This window comes from Ambystoma mexicanum, unplaced genomic scaffold (assembly GCF_040938575.1).
Source record: "Ambystoma mexicanum isolate Mex_15411 unplaced genomic scaffold, UKY_AmexF1_1 Mex_scaf10, whole genome shotgun sequence".
NCBI classification, from domain to species: domain Eukaryota; kingdom Metazoa; phylum Chordata; class Amphibia; order Caudata; family Ambystomatidae; genus Ambystoma; species Ambystoma mexicanum.
In genome coordinates, this window is record NW_027182325.1 from 3,700,093 (window position 1) to 3,717,887 (window position 17,795).

General features: G+C 47.5%; 47 non-coding genes and 15 pseudogenes across 47 annotated transcripts; all 62 read left to right on the top strand.

Annotated features, from left to right (window-relative positions):
* The first annotated feature begins 217 nt into the window (after nucleotides 1-217).
* LOC138541137 (5S ribosomal RNA) lies at nucleotides 218-336 on the top strand. Its single transcript, XR_011289152.1, has one exon. It is a non-coding gene; the product is annotated as a 5S ribosomal RNA (ribosomal RNA).
* A 106-nt stretch (nucleotides 337-442) lies between these two features.
* LOC138537717 (5S ribosomal RNA) lies at nucleotides 443-561 on the top strand. The gene has a single exon (XR_011285844.1). It is a non-coding gene; the product is annotated as a 5S ribosomal RNA (ribosomal RNA).
* Nucleotides 562-667: 106 nt separating this feature from the next.
* On the top strand, nucleotides 668-786 carry LOC138541686 (5S ribosomal RNA). Its single transcript, XR_011289687.1, has one exon. It is a non-coding gene; the product is annotated as a 5S ribosomal RNA (ribosomal RNA).
* Nucleotides 787-892: 106 nt separating this feature from the next.
* Nucleotides 893-1,011, top strand: LOC138548397 (5S ribosomal RNA). Its single transcript, XR_011292201.1, has one exon. It is a non-coding gene; the product is annotated as a 5S ribosomal RNA (ribosomal RNA).
* A 106-nt stretch (nucleotides 1,012-1,117) lies between these two features.
* LOC138544035 (5S ribosomal RNA) lies at nucleotides 1,118-1,226 on the top strand (annotated as a pseudogene).
* Nucleotides 1,227-1,689: 463 nt separating this feature from the next.
* Nucleotides 1,690-1,808, top strand: LOC138542113 (5S ribosomal RNA). The gene has a single exon (XR_011290101.1). It is a non-coding gene; the product is annotated as a 5S ribosomal RNA (ribosomal RNA).
* Nucleotides 1,809-1,914: 106 nt separating this feature from the next.
* Nucleotides 1,915-2,033, top strand: LOC138539162 (5S ribosomal RNA). The gene has a single exon (XR_011287239.1). It is a non-coding gene; the product is annotated as a 5S ribosomal RNA (ribosomal RNA).
* A 106-nt stretch (nucleotides 2,034-2,139) lies between these two features.
* On the top strand, nucleotides 2,140-2,258 carry LOC138545661 (5S ribosomal RNA). The gene has a single exon (XR_011290843.1). It is a non-coding gene; the product is annotated as a 5S ribosomal RNA (ribosomal RNA).
* A 106-nt stretch (nucleotides 2,259-2,364) lies between these two features.
* Nucleotides 2,365-2,483, top strand: LOC138541171 (5S ribosomal RNA). The gene has a single exon (XR_011289185.1). It is a non-coding gene; the product is annotated as a 5S ribosomal RNA (ribosomal RNA).
* A 106-nt stretch (nucleotides 2,484-2,589) lies between these two features.
* Nucleotides 2,590-2,708, top strand: LOC138548398 (5S ribosomal RNA). The gene has a single exon (XR_011292202.1). It is a non-coding gene; the product is annotated as a 5S ribosomal RNA (ribosomal RNA).
* Nucleotides 2,709-2,814: 106 nt separating this feature from the next.
* Nucleotides 2,815-2,923, top strand: LOC138543748 (5S ribosomal RNA; annotated as a pseudogene).
* A 453-nt stretch (nucleotides 2,924-3,376) lies between these two features.
* Nucleotides 3,377-3,495, top strand: LOC138537815 (5S ribosomal RNA). The gene has a single exon (XR_011285938.1). It is a non-coding gene; the product is annotated as a 5S ribosomal RNA (ribosomal RNA).
* Nucleotides 3,496-3,601: 106 nt separating this feature from the next.
* LOC138551142 (5S ribosomal RNA) lies at nucleotides 3,602-3,720 on the top strand. The gene has a single exon (XR_011294875.1). It is a non-coding gene; the product is annotated as a 5S ribosomal RNA (ribosomal RNA).
* A 106-nt stretch (nucleotides 3,721-3,826) lies between these two features.
* On the top strand, nucleotides 3,827-3,945 carry LOC138537885 (5S ribosomal RNA). The gene has a single exon (XR_011286005.1). It is a non-coding gene; the product is annotated as a 5S ribosomal RNA (ribosomal RNA).
* Nucleotides 3,946-4,050: 105 nt separating this feature from the next.
* LOC138544365 (5S ribosomal RNA) lies at nucleotides 4,051-4,159 on the top strand (annotated as a pseudogene).
* A 106-nt stretch (nucleotides 4,160-4,265) lies between these two features.
* On the top strand, nucleotides 4,266-4,374 carry LOC138543986 (5S ribosomal RNA; annotated as a pseudogene).
* A 106-nt stretch (nucleotides 4,375-4,480) lies between these two features.
* On the top strand, nucleotides 4,481-4,599 carry LOC138550914 (5S ribosomal RNA). The gene has a single exon (XR_011294655.1). It is a non-coding gene; the product is annotated as a 5S ribosomal RNA (ribosomal RNA).
* A 106-nt stretch (nucleotides 4,600-4,705) lies between these two features.
* Nucleotides 4,706-4,814, top strand: LOC138547004 (5S ribosomal RNA; annotated as a pseudogene).
* A 464-nt stretch (nucleotides 4,815-5,278) lies between these two features.
* Nucleotides 5,279-5,397, top strand: LOC138537565 (5S ribosomal RNA). Its single transcript, XR_011285697.1, has one exon. It is a non-coding gene; the product is annotated as a 5S ribosomal RNA (ribosomal RNA).
* Nucleotides 5,398-5,503: 106 nt separating this feature from the next.
* On the top strand, nucleotides 5,504-5,622 carry LOC138537916 (5S ribosomal RNA). The gene has a single exon (XR_011286035.1). It is a non-coding gene; the product is annotated as a 5S ribosomal RNA (ribosomal RNA).
* Nucleotides 5,623-5,728: 106 nt separating this feature from the next.
* LOC138541411 (5S ribosomal RNA) lies at nucleotides 5,729-5,847 on the top strand. Its single transcript, XR_011289419.1, has one exon. It is a non-coding gene; the product is annotated as a 5S ribosomal RNA (ribosomal RNA).
* Nucleotides 5,848-5,953: 106 nt separating this feature from the next.
* LOC138543749 (5S ribosomal RNA) lies at nucleotides 5,954-6,062 on the top strand (annotated as a pseudogene).
* A 463-nt stretch (nucleotides 6,063-6,525) lies between these two features.
* Nucleotides 6,526-6,644, top strand: LOC138537816 (5S ribosomal RNA). The gene has a single exon (XR_011285939.1). It is a non-coding gene; the product is annotated as a 5S ribosomal RNA (ribosomal RNA).
* Nucleotides 6,645-6,750: 106 nt separating this feature from the next.
* Nucleotides 6,751-6,869, top strand: LOC138549664 (5S ribosomal RNA). The gene has a single exon (XR_011293439.1). It is a non-coding gene; the product is annotated as a 5S ribosomal RNA (ribosomal RNA).
* A 106-nt stretch (nucleotides 6,870-6,975) lies between these two features.
* Nucleotides 6,976-7,094, top strand: LOC138537886 (5S ribosomal RNA). Its single transcript, XR_011286006.1, has one exon. It is a non-coding gene; the product is annotated as a 5S ribosomal RNA (ribosomal RNA).
* A 105-nt stretch (nucleotides 7,095-7,199) lies between these two features.
* LOC138537917 (5S ribosomal RNA) lies at nucleotides 7,200-7,318 on the top strand. Its single transcript, XR_011286036.1, has one exon. It is a non-coding gene; the product is annotated as a 5S ribosomal RNA (ribosomal RNA).
* A 106-nt stretch (nucleotides 7,319-7,424) lies between these two features.
* On the top strand, nucleotides 7,425-7,543 carry LOC138541412 (5S ribosomal RNA). Its single transcript, XR_011289420.1, has one exon. It is a non-coding gene; the product is annotated as a 5S ribosomal RNA (ribosomal RNA).
* Nucleotides 7,544-7,649: 106 nt separating this feature from the next.
* On the top strand, nucleotides 7,650-7,758 carry LOC138543750 (5S ribosomal RNA; annotated as a pseudogene).
* Nucleotides 7,759-8,221: 463 nt separating this feature from the next.
* On the top strand, nucleotides 8,222-8,340 carry LOC138542450 (5S ribosomal RNA). The gene has a single exon (XR_011290431.1). It is a non-coding gene; the product is annotated as a 5S ribosomal RNA (ribosomal RNA).
* Nucleotides 8,341-8,446: 106 nt separating this feature from the next.
* LOC138537713 (5S ribosomal RNA) lies at nucleotides 8,447-8,565 on the top strand. The gene has a single exon (XR_011285840.1). It is a non-coding gene; the product is annotated as a 5S ribosomal RNA (ribosomal RNA).
* Nucleotides 8,566-8,671: 106 nt separating this feature from the next.
* On the top strand, nucleotides 8,672-8,790 carry LOC138537860 (5S ribosomal RNA). The gene has a single exon (XR_011285981.1). It is a non-coding gene; the product is annotated as a 5S ribosomal RNA (ribosomal RNA).
* A 106-nt stretch (nucleotides 8,791-8,896) lies between these two features.
* Nucleotides 8,897-9,015, top strand: LOC138537766 (5S ribosomal RNA). The gene has a single exon (XR_011285891.1). It is a non-coding gene; the product is annotated as a 5S ribosomal RNA (ribosomal RNA).
* A 106-nt stretch (nucleotides 9,016-9,121) lies between these two features.
* LOC138544036 (5S ribosomal RNA) lies at nucleotides 9,122-9,230 on the top strand (annotated as a pseudogene).
* A 453-nt stretch (nucleotides 9,231-9,683) lies between these two features.
* On the top strand, nucleotides 9,684-9,802 carry LOC138549345 (5S ribosomal RNA). The gene has a single exon (XR_011293127.1). It is a non-coding gene; the product is annotated as a 5S ribosomal RNA (ribosomal RNA).
* Nucleotides 9,803-9,908: 106 nt separating this feature from the next.
* Nucleotides 9,909-10,027, top strand: LOC138545672 (5S ribosomal RNA). The gene has a single exon (XR_011290844.1). It is a non-coding gene; the product is annotated as a 5S ribosomal RNA (ribosomal RNA).
* A 106-nt stretch (nucleotides 10,028-10,133) lies between these two features.
* Nucleotides 10,134-10,252, top strand: LOC138537225 (5S ribosomal RNA). Its single transcript, XR_011285367.1, has one exon. It is a non-coding gene; the product is annotated as a 5S ribosomal RNA (ribosomal RNA).
* A 106-nt stretch (nucleotides 10,253-10,358) lies between these two features.
* On the top strand, nucleotides 10,359-10,477 carry LOC138548399 (5S ribosomal RNA). Its single transcript, XR_011292203.1, has one exon. It is a non-coding gene; the product is annotated as a 5S ribosomal RNA (ribosomal RNA).
* Nucleotides 10,478-10,583: 106 nt separating this feature from the next.
* LOC138543751 (5S ribosomal RNA) lies at nucleotides 10,584-10,692 on the top strand (annotated as a pseudogene).
* Nucleotides 10,693-11,155: 463 nt separating this feature from the next.
* On the top strand, nucleotides 11,156-11,274 carry LOC138551296 (5S ribosomal RNA). The gene has a single exon (XR_011295022.1). It is a non-coding gene; the product is annotated as a 5S ribosomal RNA (ribosomal RNA).
* Nucleotides 11,275-11,380: 106 nt separating this feature from the next.
* LOC138538286 (5S ribosomal RNA) lies at nucleotides 11,381-11,499 on the top strand. Its single transcript, XR_011286392.1, has one exon. It is a non-coding gene; the product is annotated as a 5S ribosomal RNA (ribosomal RNA).
* Nucleotides 11,500-11,952: 453 nt separating this feature from the next.
* Nucleotides 11,953-12,071, top strand: LOC138540483 (5S ribosomal RNA). The gene has a single exon (XR_011288530.1). It is a non-coding gene; the product is annotated as a 5S ribosomal RNA (ribosomal RNA).
* Nucleotides 12,072-12,177: 106 nt separating this feature from the next.
* LOC138542250 (5S ribosomal RNA) lies at nucleotides 12,178-12,296 on the top strand. The gene has a single exon (XR_011290237.1). It is a non-coding gene; the product is annotated as a 5S ribosomal RNA (ribosomal RNA).
* Nucleotides 12,297-12,402: 106 nt separating this feature from the next.
* Nucleotides 12,403-12,521, top strand: LOC138537887 (5S ribosomal RNA). The gene has a single exon (XR_011286007.1). It is a non-coding gene; the product is annotated as a 5S ribosomal RNA (ribosomal RNA).
* Nucleotides 12,522-12,626: 105 nt separating this feature from the next.
* On the top strand, nucleotides 12,627-12,745 carry LOC138541701 (5S ribosomal RNA). Its single transcript, XR_011289702.1, has one exon. It is a non-coding gene; the product is annotated as a 5S ribosomal RNA (ribosomal RNA).
* A 106-nt stretch (nucleotides 12,746-12,851) lies between these two features.
* On the top strand, nucleotides 12,852-12,970 carry LOC138541415 (5S ribosomal RNA). The gene has a single exon (XR_011289422.1). It is a non-coding gene; the product is annotated as a 5S ribosomal RNA (ribosomal RNA).
* A 106-nt stretch (nucleotides 12,971-13,076) lies between these two features.
* LOC138543752 (5S ribosomal RNA) lies at nucleotides 13,077-13,185 on the top strand (annotated as a pseudogene).
* Nucleotides 13,186-13,648: 463 nt separating this feature from the next.
* On the top strand, nucleotides 13,649-13,767 carry LOC138541139 (5S ribosomal RNA). Its single transcript, XR_011289154.1, has one exon. It is a non-coding gene; the product is annotated as a 5S ribosomal RNA (ribosomal RNA).
* Nucleotides 13,768-13,873: 106 nt separating this feature from the next.
* Nucleotides 13,874-13,992, top strand: LOC138545683 (5S ribosomal RNA). Its single transcript, XR_011290845.1, has one exon. It is a non-coding gene; the product is annotated as a 5S ribosomal RNA (ribosomal RNA).
* Nucleotides 13,993-14,098: 106 nt separating this feature from the next.
* On the top strand, nucleotides 14,099-14,207 carry LOC138546773 (5S ribosomal RNA; annotated as a pseudogene).
* Nucleotides 14,208-14,313: 106 nt separating this feature from the next.
* Nucleotides 14,314-14,432, top strand: LOC138548400 (5S ribosomal RNA). Its single transcript, XR_011292204.1, has one exon. It is a non-coding gene; the product is annotated as a 5S ribosomal RNA (ribosomal RNA).
* A 106-nt stretch (nucleotides 14,433-14,538) lies between these two features.
* Nucleotides 14,539-14,647, top strand: LOC138544037 (5S ribosomal RNA; annotated as a pseudogene).
* A 463-nt stretch (nucleotides 14,648-15,110) lies between these two features.
* On the top strand, nucleotides 15,111-15,229 carry LOC138542114 (5S ribosomal RNA). The gene has a single exon (XR_011290102.1). It is a non-coding gene; the product is annotated as a 5S ribosomal RNA (ribosomal RNA).
* Nucleotides 15,230-15,335: 106 nt separating this feature from the next.
* On the top strand, nucleotides 15,336-15,454 carry LOC138539163 (5S ribosomal RNA). The gene has a single exon (XR_011287240.1). It is a non-coding gene; the product is annotated as a 5S ribosomal RNA (ribosomal RNA).
* A 106-nt stretch (nucleotides 15,455-15,560) lies between these two features.
* On the top strand, nucleotides 15,561-15,679 carry LOC138545694 (5S ribosomal RNA). Its single transcript, XR_011290846.1, has one exon. It is a non-coding gene; the product is annotated as a 5S ribosomal RNA (ribosomal RNA).
* Nucleotides 15,680-15,785: 106 nt separating this feature from the next.
* LOC138541809 (5S ribosomal RNA) lies at nucleotides 15,786-15,904 on the top strand. The gene has a single exon (XR_011289805.1). It is a non-coding gene; the product is annotated as a 5S ribosomal RNA (ribosomal RNA).
* Nucleotides 15,905-16,010: 106 nt separating this feature from the next.
* Nucleotides 16,011-16,129, top strand: LOC138548401 (5S ribosomal RNA). The gene has a single exon (XR_011292205.1). It is a non-coding gene; the product is annotated as a 5S ribosomal RNA (ribosomal RNA).
* A 106-nt stretch (nucleotides 16,130-16,235) lies between these two features.
* On the top strand, nucleotides 16,236-16,344 carry LOC138543753 (5S ribosomal RNA; annotated as a pseudogene).
* Nucleotides 16,345-16,797: 453 nt separating this feature from the next.
* LOC138541080 (5S ribosomal RNA) lies at nucleotides 16,798-16,916 on the top strand. Its single transcript, XR_011289096.1, has one exon. It is a non-coding gene; the product is annotated as a 5S ribosomal RNA (ribosomal RNA).
* Nucleotides 16,917-17,022: 106 nt separating this feature from the next.
* On the top strand, nucleotides 17,023-17,141 carry LOC138551143 (5S ribosomal RNA). The gene has a single exon (XR_011294876.1). It is a non-coding gene; the product is annotated as a 5S ribosomal RNA (ribosomal RNA).
* A 106-nt stretch (nucleotides 17,142-17,247) lies between these two features.
* Nucleotides 17,248-17,366, top strand: LOC138537888 (5S ribosomal RNA). Its single transcript, XR_011286008.1, has one exon. It is a non-coding gene; the product is annotated as a 5S ribosomal RNA (ribosomal RNA).
* A 105-nt stretch (nucleotides 17,367-17,471) lies between these two features.
* On the top strand, nucleotides 17,472-17,580 carry LOC138544366 (5S ribosomal RNA; annotated as a pseudogene).
* Nucleotides 17,581-17,686: 106 nt separating this feature from the next.
* LOC138543987 (5S ribosomal RNA) lies at nucleotides 17,687-17,795 on the top strand (annotated as a pseudogene).

The window sequence follows — 17,795 nt, forward strand, 5'->3', positions numbered from 1 at the left end:
TGTTGATTGTTCTCTCCACCTCCCTGCAACAGACACAGGATGGATGAATTAAAGTTATCCTACCAGACATAGGAGTCCTGAATGGGCCCACCAGTCTTATATATCTCGCCTGATCGAGCCTGATCGAGCGATGAGCGTGGTATCATGTTGCAAGTGGCTGCATGGCTTAGCTTACTAAATGCAAATGCATAAGAGTAATATTCTTAGCATTCCTAGAGCCTACGGCCACACCACACTGAATGCACCCAATCTCGTCTGATCTCGGAAGTTAAGCAGTGTCAGGCCTAGTTAGTACCTGGATGGGAGACCGCCTGGGAATACCAGGTGCTGTAGGCTTTTTTGTGCTCCAAGTTCAGGAAGTGAGCCCTTTCTCAATTGCCTTTTAAAACTGCAAGGTCTAGCCGAATAGATGCTTAAAAGTACAAAACTCACTAGGCCCAGAGCCTACGGCCACACCACACTGAATGCGCCTGATCTCGTCTGATCTCAGAAGCTAAGCAGTGTCGGGCCTAGTTAGTACCTGGATGGGAGACCGCCTGGGAATACCAAGTGCTGTAGGCTTTTTTGTACTCCAAGTTCAGGAAGTGAGCCATTTCTCAATTGCCTTTCAAAACTGCAAGGTCTAGCCGACTAGATGCTTAAAAGTACAAAACTCACAAGGCCCAGAGCCTACGGCCACACCACACTGAATGCGCCTGATCTCGTCTGATCTCGGAAGCTAAGCAGTGTCGGGCCTCGTTAGTACCTGGATGGGAGATCGCCTGGGAATACCAGGTGCTGTAGGCTTTTTTGTGCTCCAAGTTCAGGAAGTGAGCCATTTCTCAATTGCCTTTCAAAACTGCAAGGTCTAGCTGACTAGATGCTTAAAAGTACAAAACTCACTAGGCCCAGAGCCTACGGCCACACCACACTGATTGCGCCCGATCTCGTCTGATCTCGGAAGCTAAGCAGTGTCGGGCCTAGTTAGTACCTGGATGGGAGACCACCTGGGAATACCAGGTGCTGTAGGCTTTTTTGTGCTCCAAGTTCAGGAAGTGAGCCATTTCACAATTGCCTTTCAAAACTGCAAGGTCTAGCCGACTAGATGCTTAAAAGTACAAAACTCACTAGGCCCAGAGCCTACGGCCACACCACACTGAATGCGCCCGATCTCGGAAGCTAAGCAGGGTCGGGCCTAGTTAGTACCTAGATGGGAGACTGCCTGGGAATACCAGGTGCTGTAGGCTTTTTTGTGCTCCATGATTAGTAATTGCGCAACTTCTCAATTATTTTTCAAATTTGGTATGTTTCCAAAATAATTGTATCCCGTTTTATAGCGGAAATGTTGGACAACATCATGAGGGCTGGAGCTACCTTTTTACATAGAATTAGCATACAGGTAGTGTGTTCATGGGTAATAAATCGACTTTCACATGTAATGCAGTACAGAGAATATTGAGTCCTTCAAGAGGCATGAAAGAAAACCATTATTGTGTTGATTGTTCTCTCCACCTCCCTGCAACAGACACAGGATGGATGAATTAAAGTTATCCTACCAGACATAGGAGTCCTGAATGGGCCCACCAGTCTTATATATCTCACCTGATCGAGCCTGATCGAGCGATGAGCGTGGTATCATGTTGCAAGTGGCTGCATGGCTTAGCTTACTAAATGCAAATGCATAAGAGTAATATTCTTAGCATTCCTAGAGCCTATGGCCACACCACACTGAATGCACCCGATCTCGTCTGATCTAGGAAGTTAAGCAGTGTCAGGCCTAGTTAGTACCTGGATGGGAGACCGCCTGGGAATACCAGGTGCTGTAGGCTTTTTTGTGCTCCAAGTTCAGGAAGTGAGCCATTTCTCAATTGCCTTTCAAAACTGCAAGGTCTAGCTGACTAGATGCTTAAAAGTACAAAACTCACTAGGCCCAGAGCCTACGGCCACACCACACTGATTGCGCCCGATCTCGTCTGATCTCGGAAGCTAAGCAGTGTCAGGCCTAGTTAGTACCTGGATGGGAGACCACCTGGGAATACCAGGTGCTGTAGGCTTTTTTGTGCTCCAAGTTCAGGAAGTGAGCCATTTCACAATTGCCTTTCAAAACTGCAAGGTCTAGCCGACTAGATGCTTAAAAGTACAAAACTCACTAGGCCCAGAGCCTACGGCCACACCACACTGAATGCGCCTGATCTCGTCTGATCTCAGAAGCTAAGCAGTGTCGGGCCTAGTTAGTACCTGGATGGGAGACCGCCTGGGAATACCAGGTGCTGTAGGCTTTTTTGTACTCCAAGTTCAGGAAGTGAGCCATTTCTCAATTGCCTTTCAAAACTGCAAGGTCTAGCCGACTAGATGCTTAAAAGTACAAAACTCACAAGGCCCAGAGCCTACGGCCACACCACACTGAATGCGCCCGATCTCGTCTGATCTCGGAAGCTAAGCAGTGTCAGGCCTCGTTAGTACCTGGATGGGAGACCGCCTGGGAATACCAGGTGCTGTAGGCTTTTTTGTGCTCCAAGTTCAGGAAGTGAGCCATTTCTCAATTGCCTTTCAAAACTGCAAGGTCTAGCTGACTAGATGCTTAAAAGTACAAAACTCACTAGGCCCAGAGCCTACGGCCACACCACACTGATTGCGCCCGATCTCGTCTGATCTCGGAAGCTAAGCAGTGTCGGGCCTAGTTAGTACCTGGATGGGAGACCACCTGGGAATACCAGGTGCTGTAGGCTTTTTTGTGCTCCAAGTTCAGGAAGTGAGCCATTTCACAATTGCCTTTCAAAACTGCAAGGTCTAGCCGACTAGATGCTTAAAAGTACAAAACTCACTAGGCCCAGAGCCTACGGCCACACCACACTGAATGCGCCCGATCTCGGAAGCTAAGCAGGGTCGGGCCTAGTTAGTACCTGGATGGGAGACTGCCTGGGAATACCAGGTGCTGTAGGCTTTTTTGTGCTCCATGATTAGTAATTGCGCAACTTCTCAATTATTTTTCAAATTTGGTATGTTTCCAAAATAATTGTATCCCGTTTTATAGCGGAAATGTTGGACAACATCATGAGGGCTGGAGCTACCTTTTTACATAGAATTAGCATACAGGTAGTGTGTTCATGGGTAATAAATCGACTTTCACATGTAATGCAGTACAGAGAATATTGAGTCCTTCAAGAGGCATGAAAGAAAACCATTATTGTGTTGATTGTTCTCTCCACCTCCCTGCAACAGACACAGGATGGATGAATTAAAGTTATCCTACCAGACATAGGAGTCCTGAATGGGCCCACCAGTCTTATATATCTCGCCTGATCGAGCGATGAGCGTGGTATCATGTTGCAAGTGGCTGCATGGCTTAGCTTACTAAATGCAAATGCATAAGAGTAATATTCTTAGCATTCCTAGAGCCTACGGCCACACCACACTGAATGCACCCGATCTCGTCTGATCTTGGAAGTTAAGCAGTGTCAGGCCTAGTTAGTACCTGGATGGGAGACCGCCTGGGAATACCAGGTGCTGTAGGCTTTTTTGTGCTCCAAGTTCAGGAAGTGAGCCCTTTCTCAATTGCCTTTTAAAACTGCAAGGTCTAGCCGACTAGATGCTTAAAAGTACAAAACTCACTAGGCCCAGAGCCTACGGCCACACCACACTGAATGCGCCTGATCTCGTCTGATCTCAGAAGCTAAGCAGGGTCGGGCCTAGTTAGTACCTGGATGGGAGACCGCCTGGGAATACCAGGTGCTGTAGGCTTTTTTGTACTCCAAGTTCAGGAAGTGAGCCATTTCTCAATTGCCTTTCAAAACTGCAAGGTCTAGCCGACTAGATGCTTAAAAGTACAAAACTCACTAGGCCCAGAGCCTACGGCCACACCACACTGAATGCGCCCGATCTCGTCTGATCTCGGAAGCTAAGCAGTGTCGTGCCTAGTTAGTACCTGGATGGGAGACCACCTGGGAATACCAGGTGCTGTAGGCTTTTTTGTGCTCCAAGTTCAGGAAGTGAGCCATTTCACAATTGCCTTTCAAAACTGCAAGGTCTAGCCGACTAGATGCTTAAAAGTACAAACTCACTAGGCCCAGAGCCTACGGCCACACCACACTGAATGCGCCCGATCTCGGAAGCTAAGCAGGGTCGGGCCTAGTTAGTACCTGATTGGGAGACTGCCTGGGAATACCAGGTGCTGTAGGCTTTTTTGTGCTCCAAGTTCAGGAAGTGAGCCATTTCTCAATTGCCTTTCAAAACTGCAAGGTCTAGCTGACTAGATGCTTAAAAGTACAAAACTCACTAGGCCCAGAGCCTACGGCCACACCACACTGATTGCGTCTGATCTCGGAAGCTAAGCAGTGTCGGGCCTAGTTAGTACCTGGATGGGAGACCACCTGGGAATACCAGGTGCTGTAGGCTTTTTTGTGCTCCAAGTTCAGGAAGTGAGCCATTTCACAATTGCCTTTCAAAACTGCAAGGTCTAGCCGACTAGATGCTTAAAAGTACAAAACTCACTAAGCCCAGAGCCTACGGCCACACCACACTGAATGCGCCCGATCTCATCTGATCTCAGAAGCTAAGCAGTGTCGGGCCTAGTTAGTACCTGGATGGGAGACCGCCTGGGAATACCAGGTGCTGTAGGCTTTTTTGTGCTCCAAGTTCAGGAAGTGAGCCATTTCACAATTGCCTTTCAAAACTGCAAGGTCTAGCCGACTAGATGCTTAAAAGTACAAAACTCACTAGGCCCAGAGCCTAAGGCCACACCACACTGAATGCGCCCGATCTCAGAAGCTAAGCAGGGTCGGGCCTAGTTAGTACTTGGATGGGAGACTGCCTGGGAATACCAGGTGCTGTAGGCTTTTTTTGTGCTCCATGATTAGTAATTGCGCAACTTCTCAATTATTTTTCAAATTTGGTATGTTTCCAAAATAATTGTATCCCGTTTTATAGCGGAAATGTTGGACAACATCATGAGGGCTGGAGCTACCTTTTTACATAGAATTAGCATACAGGTAGTGTGTTCATGGGTAATAAATCGACTTTCACATGTAATGCAGTACAGAGAATATTGAGTCCTTCAAGAGGCATGAAAGAAAACCATTATTGTGTTGATTGTTCTCTCCACCTCCCTGCAACAGACACAGGATGGATGAATTAAAGTTATCCTACCAGACATAGGAGTCCTGAATGGGCCCACCAGTCTTATATATCTCGCCTGATCGAGCCTGATCGAGCGATGAGCGTGGTATCATGTTGCAAGTGGCTGCATGGCTTAGCTTACTAAATGCAAATGCATAAGAGTAATATTCTTAGCATTCCTAGAGCCTACGGCCACACCACACTGAATGCACCCGATCTCGTCTGATCTCGGAAGTTAAGCAGTGTCAGGCCTAGTTAGTACCTGGATGGGAGACTGCCTGGGAATACCAGGTGCTGTAGGCTTTTTTGTACTCCAAGTTCAGGAAGTGAGCCATTTCTCAATTGCCTTTCAAAACTGCAAGGTCTAGCCGACTAGATGCTTAAAAGTACAAAACTCACAAGGCCCAGAGCCTACGGCCACACCACACTGAATGCGTCCGATCTCGTCTGATCTCGGAAGCTAAGCAGTGTCGGGCCTCGTTAGTACTTGGATGGGAGACCGCCTGGGAATACCAGGTGCTGTAGGCTTTTTTGTGCTCCAAGTTCAGGAAGTGAGCCATTTCTCAATTGCCTTTCAAAACTGCAAGGTCTAGCTGACTAGATGCTTAAAAGTACAAAACTCACAAGGCCCAGAGCCTACGGCCACACCACACTGATTGCGCCCGATCTAGTCTGATCTCGGAAGCTAAGCAGTGTCGGGCCTAGTTAGTACCTGGATGGGAAACCACCTGGGAATACCAGGTGCTGTAGGCTTTTTTGTGCTCCAAGTTCAGGATGTGAGCCATTTCACAATTGCCTTTCAAAACTGCAAGGTCTAGCCGACTAGATGCTTAAAAGTACAAAACTCACTAGGCCCAGAGCCTACGGCCACACCACACTGAATGCGCCCGATCTCGGAAGCTAAGCAGGGTCGGGCCTAGTTAGTACCTGGATGGGAGACTGCCTGGGAATACCAGGTGCTGTAGGCTTTTTTGTGCTCCATGATTAGTAATTGCGCAACTTCTCAATTATTTTTCAAATTTGGTATGTTTCCAAAATAATTGTATCCCGTTTTATAGCGGAAATGTTGGACAACATCATGAGGGCTGGAGCTACCTTTTTACATAGAATTAGCATACAGGTAGTGTGTTCATGGGTAATAAATCGACTTTCACATGTAATGCAGTACAGAGAATATTGAGTCCTTCAAGAGGCATGAAAGAAAACCATTATTGTGTTGATTGTTCTCTCCACCTCCCTGCAACAGACACAGGATGGATGAATTAAAGTTATCCTACCAGACATAGGAGTCCTGAATGGGCCCACCAGTCTTATATATCTCGCCTGATCGAGCCTGATCGAGCGATGAGCGTGGTATCATGTTGCAAGTGGCTGCATGGCTTAGCTTACTAAATGCAAATGCATAAGAGTAATATTCTTAGCATTCCTAGAGCCTACGGCCACACCACACTGAATGCACCCGATCTCGTCTGATCTTGGAAGTTAAGCAGTGTCAGGCCTAGTTAGTACCTGGATGGGAGACCGCCTGGGAATACCAGGTGCTGTAGGCTTTTTTGTGCTCCAAGTTCAGGAAGTGAGCCCTTTCTCAATTGCCTTTTAAAACTGCAAGGTCTAGCCGACTAGATGCTTAAAAGTACAAAACTCACTAGGCCCAGAGCCTACGGCCACACCACACTGAATGCGCCTGATCTCGTCTGATCTCAGAAGCTAAGCAGGGTTGGGCCTAGTTAGTACCTGGATGGGAGACCGCCTGGGAATACCAGGTGCTGTAGGCTTTTTTGTTCTCCAAGTTCAGGAAGTGAGCCATTTCTCAATTGCCTTTCAAAACTGCAAGGTCTAGCCGACTAGATGCTTAAAAGTACAAAACTCACTAGGCCCAGAGCCTACGGCCACACCACACTGAATGCGCCCGATCTCGTCTGATCTCGGAAGCTAAGCAGTGTCGTGCCTAGTTAGTACCTGGATGGGAGACCACCTGGGAATACCAGGTGCTGTAGGCTTTTTTGTGCTCCAAGTTCAGGAAGTGAGCCATTTCACAATTGCCTTTCAAAACTGCAAGGTCTAGCCGACTAGATGCTTAAAAGTACAAACTCACTAGGCCCAGAGCCTACGGCCACACCACACTGAATGCGTCCGATCTCGTCTGATCTCGGAAGCTAAGCAGTGTCGGGCCTCGTTAGTACTTGGATGGGAGACCGCCTGGGAATACCAGGTGCTGTAGGCTTTTTTGTGCTCCAAGTTCAGGAAGTGAGCCATTTCTCAATTGCCTTTCAAAACTGCAAGGTCTAGCTGACTAGATGCTTAAAAGTACAAAACTCACAAGGCCCAGAGCCTACGGCCACACCACACTGATTGCGCCCGATCTAGTCTGATCTCGGAAGCTAAGCAGTGTCGGGCCTAGTTAGTACCTGGATGGGAAACCACCTGGGAATACCAGGTGCTGTAGGCTTTTTTGTGCTCCAAGTTCAGGATGTGAGCCATTTCACAATTGCCTTTCAAAACTGCAAGGTCTAGCCGACTAGATGCTTAAAAGTACAAAACTCACTAGGCCCAGAGCCTACGGCCACACCACACTGAATGCGCCCGATCTCGGAAGCTAAGCAGGGTCGGGCCTAGTTAGTACCTGGATGGGAGACTGCCTGGGAATACCAGGTGCTGTAGGCTTTTTTGTGCTCCATGATTAGTAATTGCGCAACTTCTCAATTATTTTTCAAATTTGGTATGTTTCCAAAATAATTGTATCCCGTTTTATAGCGGAAATGTTGGACAACATCATGAGGGCTGGAGCTACCTTTTTACATAGAATTAGCATACAGGTAGTGTGTTCATGGGTAATAAATCGACTTTCACATGTAATGCAGTACAGAGAATATTGAGTCCTTCAAGAGGCATGAAAGAAAACCATTATTGTGTTGATTGTTCTCTCCACCTCCCTGCAACAGACACAGGATGGATGAATTAAAGTTATCCTACCAGACATAGGAGTCCTGAATGGGCCCACCAGTCTTATATATCTCGCCTGATCGAGCCTGATCGAGCGATGAGCGTGGTATCATGTTGCAAGTGGCTGCATGGCTTAGCTTACTAAATGCAAATGCATAAGAGTAATATTCTTAGCATTCCTAGAGCCTACGGCCACACCACACTGAATGCACCCAATCTCGTCTGATCTCGGAAATTAAGCAGTGTCAGGCCTAGTTAGTACCTGGATGGGAGACCGCCTGGGAATACCAGGTGCTGTAGGCTTTTTTGTGCTCCAAGTTCAGGAAGTGAGCCCTTTCTCAATTGCCTTTTAAAACTGCAAGGTCTAGCCGACTAGATGCTTAAAAGTACAAAACTCACTAGGCCCAGAGCCTACGGCCACACCACACTGAATGCGCCTGATCTCGTCTGATCTCAGAAGCTAAGCAGTGTCAGGCCTAGTTAGTACCTGGATGGGAGACCGCCTGGGAATACCAGGTGCTGTAGGCTTTTTTGTACTCCAAGTTCAGGAAGTGAGCCATTTCTCAATTGCCTTTCAAAACTGCAAGGTCTAGCCGACTAGATGCTTAAAAGTACAAAACTCACAAGGCCCAGAGCCTACGGCCACACCACACTGAATGCGCCTGATCTCGTCTGATCTCGGAAGCTAAGCAGTGTCGGGCCTCGTTAGTACCTGGATGGGAGACCGCCTGGGAATACCAGGTGCTGTAGGCTTTTTTGTGCTCCAAGTTCAGGAAGTGAGCCATTTCTCAATTGCCTTTCAAAACTGCAAGGTCTAGCTGACTAGATGCTTAAAAGTACAAAACTCACTAGGCCCAGAGCCTACGGCCACACCACACTGATTGCGCCCGATCTTGTCTGATCTCGGAAGCTAAGCAGTGTCGGGCCTAGTTAGTACCTGGATGGGAGACCACCTGGGAATACCAGGTGCTGTAGGCTTTTTTGTGCTCCAAGTTCAGGAAGTGAGCCATTTCACAATTTCCTTTCAAAACTGCAAGGTCTAGCCGACTAGATGCTTAAAAGTACAAAACTCACTAGGCCCAGAGCCTACGGCCACACCACACTGAATGCGCCCGATCTCGGAAGCTAAGCAGGGTCGGGCCTAGTTAGTACCTAGATGGGAGACTGCCTGGGAATACCAGGTGCTGTAGGCTTTTTTGTGCTCCATGATTAGTAATTGCGCAACTTCTCAATTATTTTTCAAATTTGGTATGTTTCCAAAATAATTGTATCCCGTTTTATAGCGGAAATGTTGGACAACATCATGAGGGCTGGAGCTACCTTTTTACATAGAATTAGCATACAGGTAGTGTGTTCATGGGTAATAAATCGACTTTCACATGTAATGCAGTACAGAGAATATTGAGTCCTTCAAGAGGCATGAAAGAAAACCATTATTGTGTTGATTGTTCTCTCCACCTCCCTGCAACAGACACAGGATGGATGAATTAAAGTTATCCTACCAGACATAGGAGTCCTGAATGGGCCCACCAGTCTTATATATCTCGCCTGATCGAGCGATGAGCGTGGTATCATGTTGCAAGTGGCTGCATGGCTTAGCTTACTAAATGCAAATGCATAAGAGTAATATTCTTAGCATTCCTAGAGCCTACGGCCACACCACACTGAATGCACCCGATCTCGTCTGATCTCGGAAGTTAAGCAGTGTCAGGCCTAGTTAGTACCTGGATGGGAGACCGCCTGGGAATACCAGGTGCTGTAGGCTTTTTTGTGCTCCAAGTTCAGGAAGTGAGCCCTTTCTCAATTGCCTTTTAAAACTGCAAGGTCTAGCCGACTAGATGCTTAAAAGTACAAAACTCACTAGGCCCAGAGCCTACGGCCACACCACACTGAATGCGCCTGATCTCGTCTGATCTCAGAAGCTAAGCAGTGTCGGGCCTAGTTAGTACCTGGATGGGAGACCGCCTGGGAATACCAGGTGCTGTAGGCTTTTTTGTACTCCAAGTTCAGGAAGTGAGCCATTTCTCAATTGCCTTTCAAAACTGCAAGGTCTAGCCGACTAGATGCTTAAAAGTACAAAACTCACAAGGCCCAGAGCCTATGGCCACACCACACTGAATGCGCCCGATCTCGTCTGATCTCGGAAGCTAAGCAGTGTCGGGCCTCGTTAGTACCTGGATGGGAGACCGCCTGGGAATACCAGGTGCTGTAGGCTTTTTTGTGCTCCAAGTTCAGGAAGTGAGCCATTTCTCAATTGCCTTTCAAAACTGCAAGGTCTAGCTGACTAGATGCTTAAAAGTACAAAACTCACTAGGCCCAGAGCCTACGGCCACACCACACTGATTGCGCCCGATCTCGTCTGATCTCGGAAGCTAAGCAGTGTCGGGCCTAGTTAGTACCTGGATGGGAGACCACCTGGGAATACCAGGTGCTGTAGGCTTTTTTGTGCTCCAAGTTCAGGAAGTGAGCCATTTCACAATTGCCTTTCAAAACTGCAAGGTCTAGCCGACTAGATGCTTAAAAGTACAAAACTCACTAGGCCCAGAGCCTACGGCCACACCACACTGAATGCGCCCGATCTCGGAAGCTAAGCAGGGTCGGGCCTAGTTAGTACCTGGATGGGAGACTGCCTGGGAATACCAGGTGCTGTAGGCTTTTTTGTGCTCCATGATTAGTAATTGCGCAACTTCTCAATTATTTTTCAAATTTGGTATGTTTCCAAAATAATTGTATCCCGTTTTATAGCGGAAATGTTGGACAACATCATGAGGGCTGGAGCTACCTTTTTACATAGAATTAGCATACAGGTAGTGTGTTCATGGGTAATAAATCGACTTTCACATGTAATGCAGTACAGAGAATATTGAGTCCTTCAAGAGGCATGAAAGAAAACCATTATTGTGTTGATTGTTCTCTCCACCTCCCTGCAACAGACACAGGATGGATGAATTAAAGTTATCCTACCAGACATAGGAGTCCTGAATGGGCCCACCAGTCTTATATATCTCGCCTGATCGAGCCTGATCGAGCGATGAGCGTGGTATCATGTTGCAAGTGGCTGCATGGCTTAGCTTACTAAATGCAAATGCATAAGAGTAATATTCTTAGCATTCCTAGAGCCTACGGCCACACCACACTGAATGCACCCGATCTCGTCTGATCTCGGAAGTTAAGCAGTGTTAGGCCTAGTTAGTACCTGGATGGGAGACTGCCTGGGAATACCAGGTGCTGTAGGCTTTTTTGTGCTCCAAGTTCAGGAAGTGAGCCCTTTCTCAATTGCCTTTCAAAACTGCAAGGTCTAGCCGACTAGATGCTTAAAAGTACAAAACTCACTAGGCCCAGAGCCTACGGCCACACCACACTGAATGCGCCTGATCTCGTCTGATCTCAGAAGCTAAGCAGTGTTGGGCCTAGTTAGTACCTGGATGGGAGACCGCCTGGGAATACCAGGTGCTGTAGGCTTTTTTGTACTCCATGATTAGTAATTGCGCAACTTCTCAATTATTTTTCAAATTTGGTATGTTTCCAAAATAATTGTATCCCGTTTTATAGCGGAAATGTTGGACAACATCATGAGGGCTGGAGCTACCTTTTTACATAGAATTAGCATACAGGTAGTGTGTTCATGGGTAATAAATCGACTTTCACATGTAATGCAGTACAGAGAATATTGAGTCCTTCAAGAGGCATGAAAGAAAACCATTATTGTGTTGATTGTTCTCTCCACCTCCCTGCAACAGACACAGGATGGATGAATTAAAGTTATCCTACCAGACATAGGAGTCCTGAATGGGCCCACCAGTCTTATATATCTCGCCTGATCGAGCGATGAGCGTGGTATCATGTTGCAAGTGGCTGCATGGCTTAGCTTACTAAATGCAAATGCATAAGAGTAATATTCTGAGCATTCCTAGAGCCTACGGCCACACCACACTGAATGCACCCGATCTCGTCTGATCTTGGAAGTTAAGCAGTGTCAGGCCTAGTTAGTACCTGGATGGGAGACCGCCTGGGAACACCAGGTGCTGTAGGCTTTTTTGTGCTCCAAGTTCAGGAAGTGAGCCCTTTCTCAATTGCCTTTTAAAACTGCAAGGTCTAGCCGACTAGATGCTTAAAAGTACAAAACTCACTAGGCCCAGAGCCTACGGCCACACCACACTGAATGCGCCTGATCTTGTCTGATTTCAGAAGCTAAGCAGGGTTGGGCCTAGTTAGTACCTGGATGGGAGACCGCCTGGGAATACCAGGTGCTGTAGGCTTTTTTGTTCTCCAAGTTCAGGAAGTGAGCCATTTCTCAATTGCCTTTCAAAACTGCAAGGTCTAGCCGACTAGATGCTTAAAAGTACAAAACTCACTAGGCCCAGAGCCTACGGCCACACCACACTGAATGCGCCCGATCTCGTCTGATCTCGGAAGCTAAGCAGTGTCGTGCCTAGTTAGTACCTGGATGGGAGACCACCTGGGAATACCAGGTGCTGTAGGCTTTTTTGTGCTCCAAGTTCAGGAAGTGAGCCATTTCACAATTGCCTTTCAAAACTGCAAGGTCTAGCCGACTAGATGCTTAAAAGTACAAACTCACTAGGCCCAGAGCCTACGGCCACACCACACTGAATGCGTCCGATCTCGTCTGATCTCGGAAGCTAAGCTGTGTCGGGCCTCGTTAGTACTTGGATGGGAGACCGCCTGGGAATACCAGGTGCTGTAGGCTTTTTTGTGCTCCAAGTTCAGGAAGTGAGCCATTTCTCAATTGCCTTTCAAAACTGCAAGGTCTAGCTGACTAGATGCTTAAAAGTACAAAACTCACAAGGCCCAGAGCCTACGGCCACACCACACTGATTGCGCCCGATCTAGTCTGATCTCGGAAGCTAAGCAGTGTCGGGCCTAGTTAGTACCTGGATGGGAAACCACCTGGGAATACCAGGTGCTGTAGGCTTTTTTGTGCTCCAAGTTCAGGATGTGAGCCATTTCACAATTGCCTTTCAAAACTGCAAGGTCTAGCCGACTAGATGCTTAAAAGTACAAAACTCACTAGGCCCAGAGCCTACGGCCACACCACACTGAATGCGCCCGATCTCGGAAGCTAAGCAGGGTCGGGCCTAGTTAGTACCTGGATGGGAGACTGCCTGGGAATACCAGGTGCTGTAGGCTTTTTTGTGCTCCATGATTAGTAATTGCGCAACTTCTCAATTATTTTTCAAATTTGGTATGTTTCCAAAATAATTGTATCCCGTTTTATAGCGGAAATGTTGGACAACATCATGAGGGCTGGAGCTACCTTTTTACATAGAATTAGCATACAGGTAGTGTGTTCATGGGTAATAAATCGACTTTCACATGTAATGCAGTACAGAGAATATTGAGTCCTTCAAGAGGCATGAAAGAAAACCATTATTGTGTTGATTGTTCTCTCCACCTCCCTGCAACAGACACAGGATGGATGAATTAAAGTTATCCTACCAGACATAGGAGTCCTGAATGGGCCCACCAGTCTTATATATCTCGCCTGATCGAGCCTGATCGAGCGATGAGCGTGGTATCATGTTGCAAGTGGCTGCATGGCTTAGCTTACTAAATGCAAATGCATAAGAGTAATATTCTTAGCATTCCTAGAGCCTACGGCCACACCACACTGAATGCACCCAATCTCGTCTGATCTCGGAAGTTAAGCAGTGTCAGGCCTAGTTAGTACCTGGATGGGAGACCGCCTGGGAATACCAGGTGCTGTAGGCTTTTTTGTGCTCCAAGTTCAGGAAGTGAGCCCTTTCTCAATTGCCTTTTAAAACTGCAAGGTCTAGCCGACTAGATGCTTAAAAGTACAAAACTCACTAGGCCCAGAGCCTACGGCCACACCACACTGAATGCGCCTGATCTCGTCTGATCTCAGAAGCTAAGCAGTGTCGGGCCTAGTTAGTACCTGGATGGGAGACCGCCTGGGAATACCAGGTGCTGTAGGCTTTTTTGTACTCCAAGTTCAGGAAGTGAGCCATTTCTCAATTGCCTTTCAAAACTGCAAGGTCTAGCCGACTAGATGCTTAAAAGTACAAAACTCACAAGGCCCAGAGCCTACGGCCACACCACACTGAATGCGCCTGATCTCGGAAGCTAAGCAGTGTCGTGCCTCGTTAGTACCTGGATGGGAGATCGCCTGGGAATACCAGGTGCTGTAGGCTTTTTTGTGCTCCAAGTTCAGGAAGTGAGCCATTTCTCAATTGCCTTTCAAAACTGCAAGGTCTAGCTGACTAGATGCTTAAAAGTACAAAACTCACTAGGCCCAGAGCCTACGGCCACACCACACTGATTGCGCCCGATCTCGTCTGATCTCGGAAGCTAAGCAGTGTCGGGCCTAGTTAGTACCTGGATGGGAGACCACCTGGGAATACCAGGTGCTGTAGGCTTTTTTGTGCTCCAAGTTCAGGAAGTGAGCCATTTCACAATTGCCTTTCAAAACTGCAAGGTCTAGCCGACTAGATGCTTAAAAGTACAAAACTCACTAGGCCCAGAGCCTACGGCCACACCACACTGAATGCGCCCGATCTCGGAAGCTAAGCAGGGTCGGGCCTAGTTAGTACCTAGATGGGAGACTGCCTGGGAATACCAGGTGCTGTAGGCTTTTTTGTGCTCCATGATTAGTAATTGCGCAACTTCTCAATTATTTTTCAAATTTGGTATGTTTCCAAAATAATTGTATCCCGTTTTATAGCGGAAATGTTGGACAACATCATGAGGGCTGGAGCTACCTTTTTACATAGAATTAGCATATAGGTAGTGTGTTCATGGGTAATAAATCGACTTTCACATGTAATGCAGTACAGAGAATATTGAGTCCTTCAAGAGGCATGAAAGAAAACCATTATTGTGTTGATTGTTCTCTCCACCTCCCTGCAACAGACACAGGATGGATGAATTAAAGTTATCCTACCAGACATAGGAGTCCTGAATGGGCCCACCAGTCTTATATATCTCACCTGATCGAGCCTGATCGAGCGATGAGCGTGGTATCATGTTGCAAGTGGCTGCATGGCTTAGCTTACTAAATGCAAATGCATAAGAGTAATATTCTTAGCATTCCTAGAGCCTATGGCCACACCACACTGAATGCACCCGATCTCGTCTGATCTAGGAAGTTAAGCAGTGTCAGGCCTAGTTAGTACCTGGATGGGAGACCGCCTGGGAATACCAGGTGCTGTAGGCTTTTTTGTGCTCCAAGTTCAGGAAGTGAGCCATTTCTCAATTGCCTTTCAAAACTGCAAGGTCTAGCTGACTAGATGCTTAAAAGTACAAAACTCACTAGGCCCAGAGCCTACGGCCACACCACACTGATTGCGCCCGATCTCGTCTGATCTCGGAAGCTAAGCAGTGTCAGGCCTAGTTAGTACCTGGATGGGAGACCACCTGGGAATACCAGGTGCTGTAGGCTTTTTTGTGCTCCAAGTTCAGGAAGTGAGCCATTTCACAATTGCCTTTCAAAACTGCAAGGTCTAGCCGACTAGATGCTTAAAAGTACAAAACTCACTAGGCCCAGAGCCTACGGCCACACCACACTGAATGCGCCTGATCTCGTCTGATCTCAGAAGCTAAGCAGTGTCGGGCCTAGTTAGTACCTGGATGGGAGACCGCCTGGGAATACCAGGTGCTGTAGGCTTTTTTGTACTCCAAGTTCAGGAAGTGAGCCATTTCTCAATTGCCTTTCAAAACTGCAAGGTCTAGCCGACTAGATGCTTAAAAGTACAAAACTCACAAGGCCCAGAGCCTACGGCCACACCACACTGAATGCGCCCGATCTCGTCTGATCTCGGAAGCTAAGCAGTGTCAGGCCTCGTTAGTACCTGGATGGGAGACCGCCTGGGAATGCCAGGTGCTGTAGGCTTTTTTGTGCTCCAAGTTCAGGAAGTGAGCCATTTCTCAATTGCCTTTCAAAACTGCAAGGTCTAGCTGACTAGATGCTTAAAAGTACAAAACTCACTAGGCCCAGAGCCTACGGCCACACCACACTGATTGCGCCCGATCTCGTCTGATCTCGGAAGCTAAGCAGTGTCGGGCCTAGTTAGTACCTGGATGGGAGACCACCTGGGAATACCAGGTGCTGTAGGCTTTTTTGTGCTCCAAGTTCAGGAAGTGAGCCATTTCACAATTCCCTTTCAAAACTGCAAGGTCTAGCCGACTAGATGCTTAAAAGTACAAAACTCACTAGGCCCAGAGCCTACGGCCACACCACACTGAATGCGCCCGATCTCGGAAGCTAAGCAGGGTCGGGCCTAGTTAGTACCTGGATGGGAGACTGCCTGGGAATACCAGGTGCTGTAGGCTTTTTTGTGCTCCATGATTAGTAATTGCGCAACTTCTCAATTATTTTTCAAATTTGGTATGTTTCCAAAATAATTGTATCCCGTTTTATAGCGGAAATGTTGAACAACATCATGAGGGCTGGAGCTACCTTTTTACATAGAATTAGCATACAGGTAGTGTGTTCATGGGTAATAAATCGACTTTCACATGTAATGCAGTACAGAGAATATTGAGTCCTTCAAGAGGCATGAAAGAAAACCATTATTGTGTTGATTGTTCTCTCCACCTCCCTGCAACAGACACAGGATGGATGAATTAAAGTTATCCTACCAGACATAGGAGTCCTGAATGGGCCCACCAGTCTTATATATCTCGCCTGATCGAGCGATGAGCGTGGTATCATGTTGCAAGTGGCTGCATGGCTTAGCTTACTAAATGCAAATGCATAAGAGTAATATTCTTAGCATTCCTAGAGCCTATGGCCACACCACACTGAATGCACCCGATCTCGTCTGATCTTGGAAGTTAAGCAGTGTCAGGCCTAGTTAGTACCTGGATGGGAGACCGCCTGGGAATACCAGGTGCTGTAGGCTTTTTTGTGCTCCAAGTTCAGGAAGTGAGCCCTTTCTCAATTGCCTTTTAAAACTGCAAGGTCTAGCCGACTAGATGCTTAAAAGTACAAAACTCACTAGGCCCAGAGCCTACGGCCACACCACACTGAATGCGCCTGATCTCGTCTGATCTCAGAAGCTAAGCAGGGTCGGGCCTAGTTAGTACCTGGATGGGAGACCGCCTGGGAATACCAGGTGCTGTAGGCTTTTTTGTACTCCAAGTTCAGGAAGTGAGCCATTTCTCAATTGCCTTTCAAAACTGCAAGGTCTAGCCGACTAGATGCTTAAAAGTACAAAACTCACTAGGCCCAGAGCCTACGGCCACACCACACTGAATGCGCCCGATCTCGTCTGATCTCGGAAGCTAAGCAGTGTCGTGCCTAGTTAGTACCTGGATGGGAGACCACCTGGGAATACCAGGTGCTGTAGGCTTTTTTGTGCTCCAAGTTCAGGAAGTGAGCCATTTCACAATTGCCTTTCAAAACTGCAAGGTCTAGCCGACTAGATGCTTAAAAGTACAAACTCACTAGGCCCAGAGCCTACGGCCACACCACACTGAATGCGCCCGATCTCGGAAGCTAAGCAGGGTCGGGCCTAGTTAGTACCTGATTGGGAGACTGCCTGGGAATACCAGGTGCTGTAGGCTTTTTTGTGCTCCAAGTTCAGGAAGTGAGCCATTTCTCAATTGCCTTTCAAAACTGCAAGGTCTAGCTGACTAGATGCTTAAAAGTACAAAACTCACTAGGCCCAGAGCCTACGGCCACACCACACTGATTGCGTCTGATCTCGGAAGCTAAGCAGTGTCGGGCCTAGTTAGTACCTGGATGGGAGACCACCTGGGAATACCAGGTGCTGTAGGCT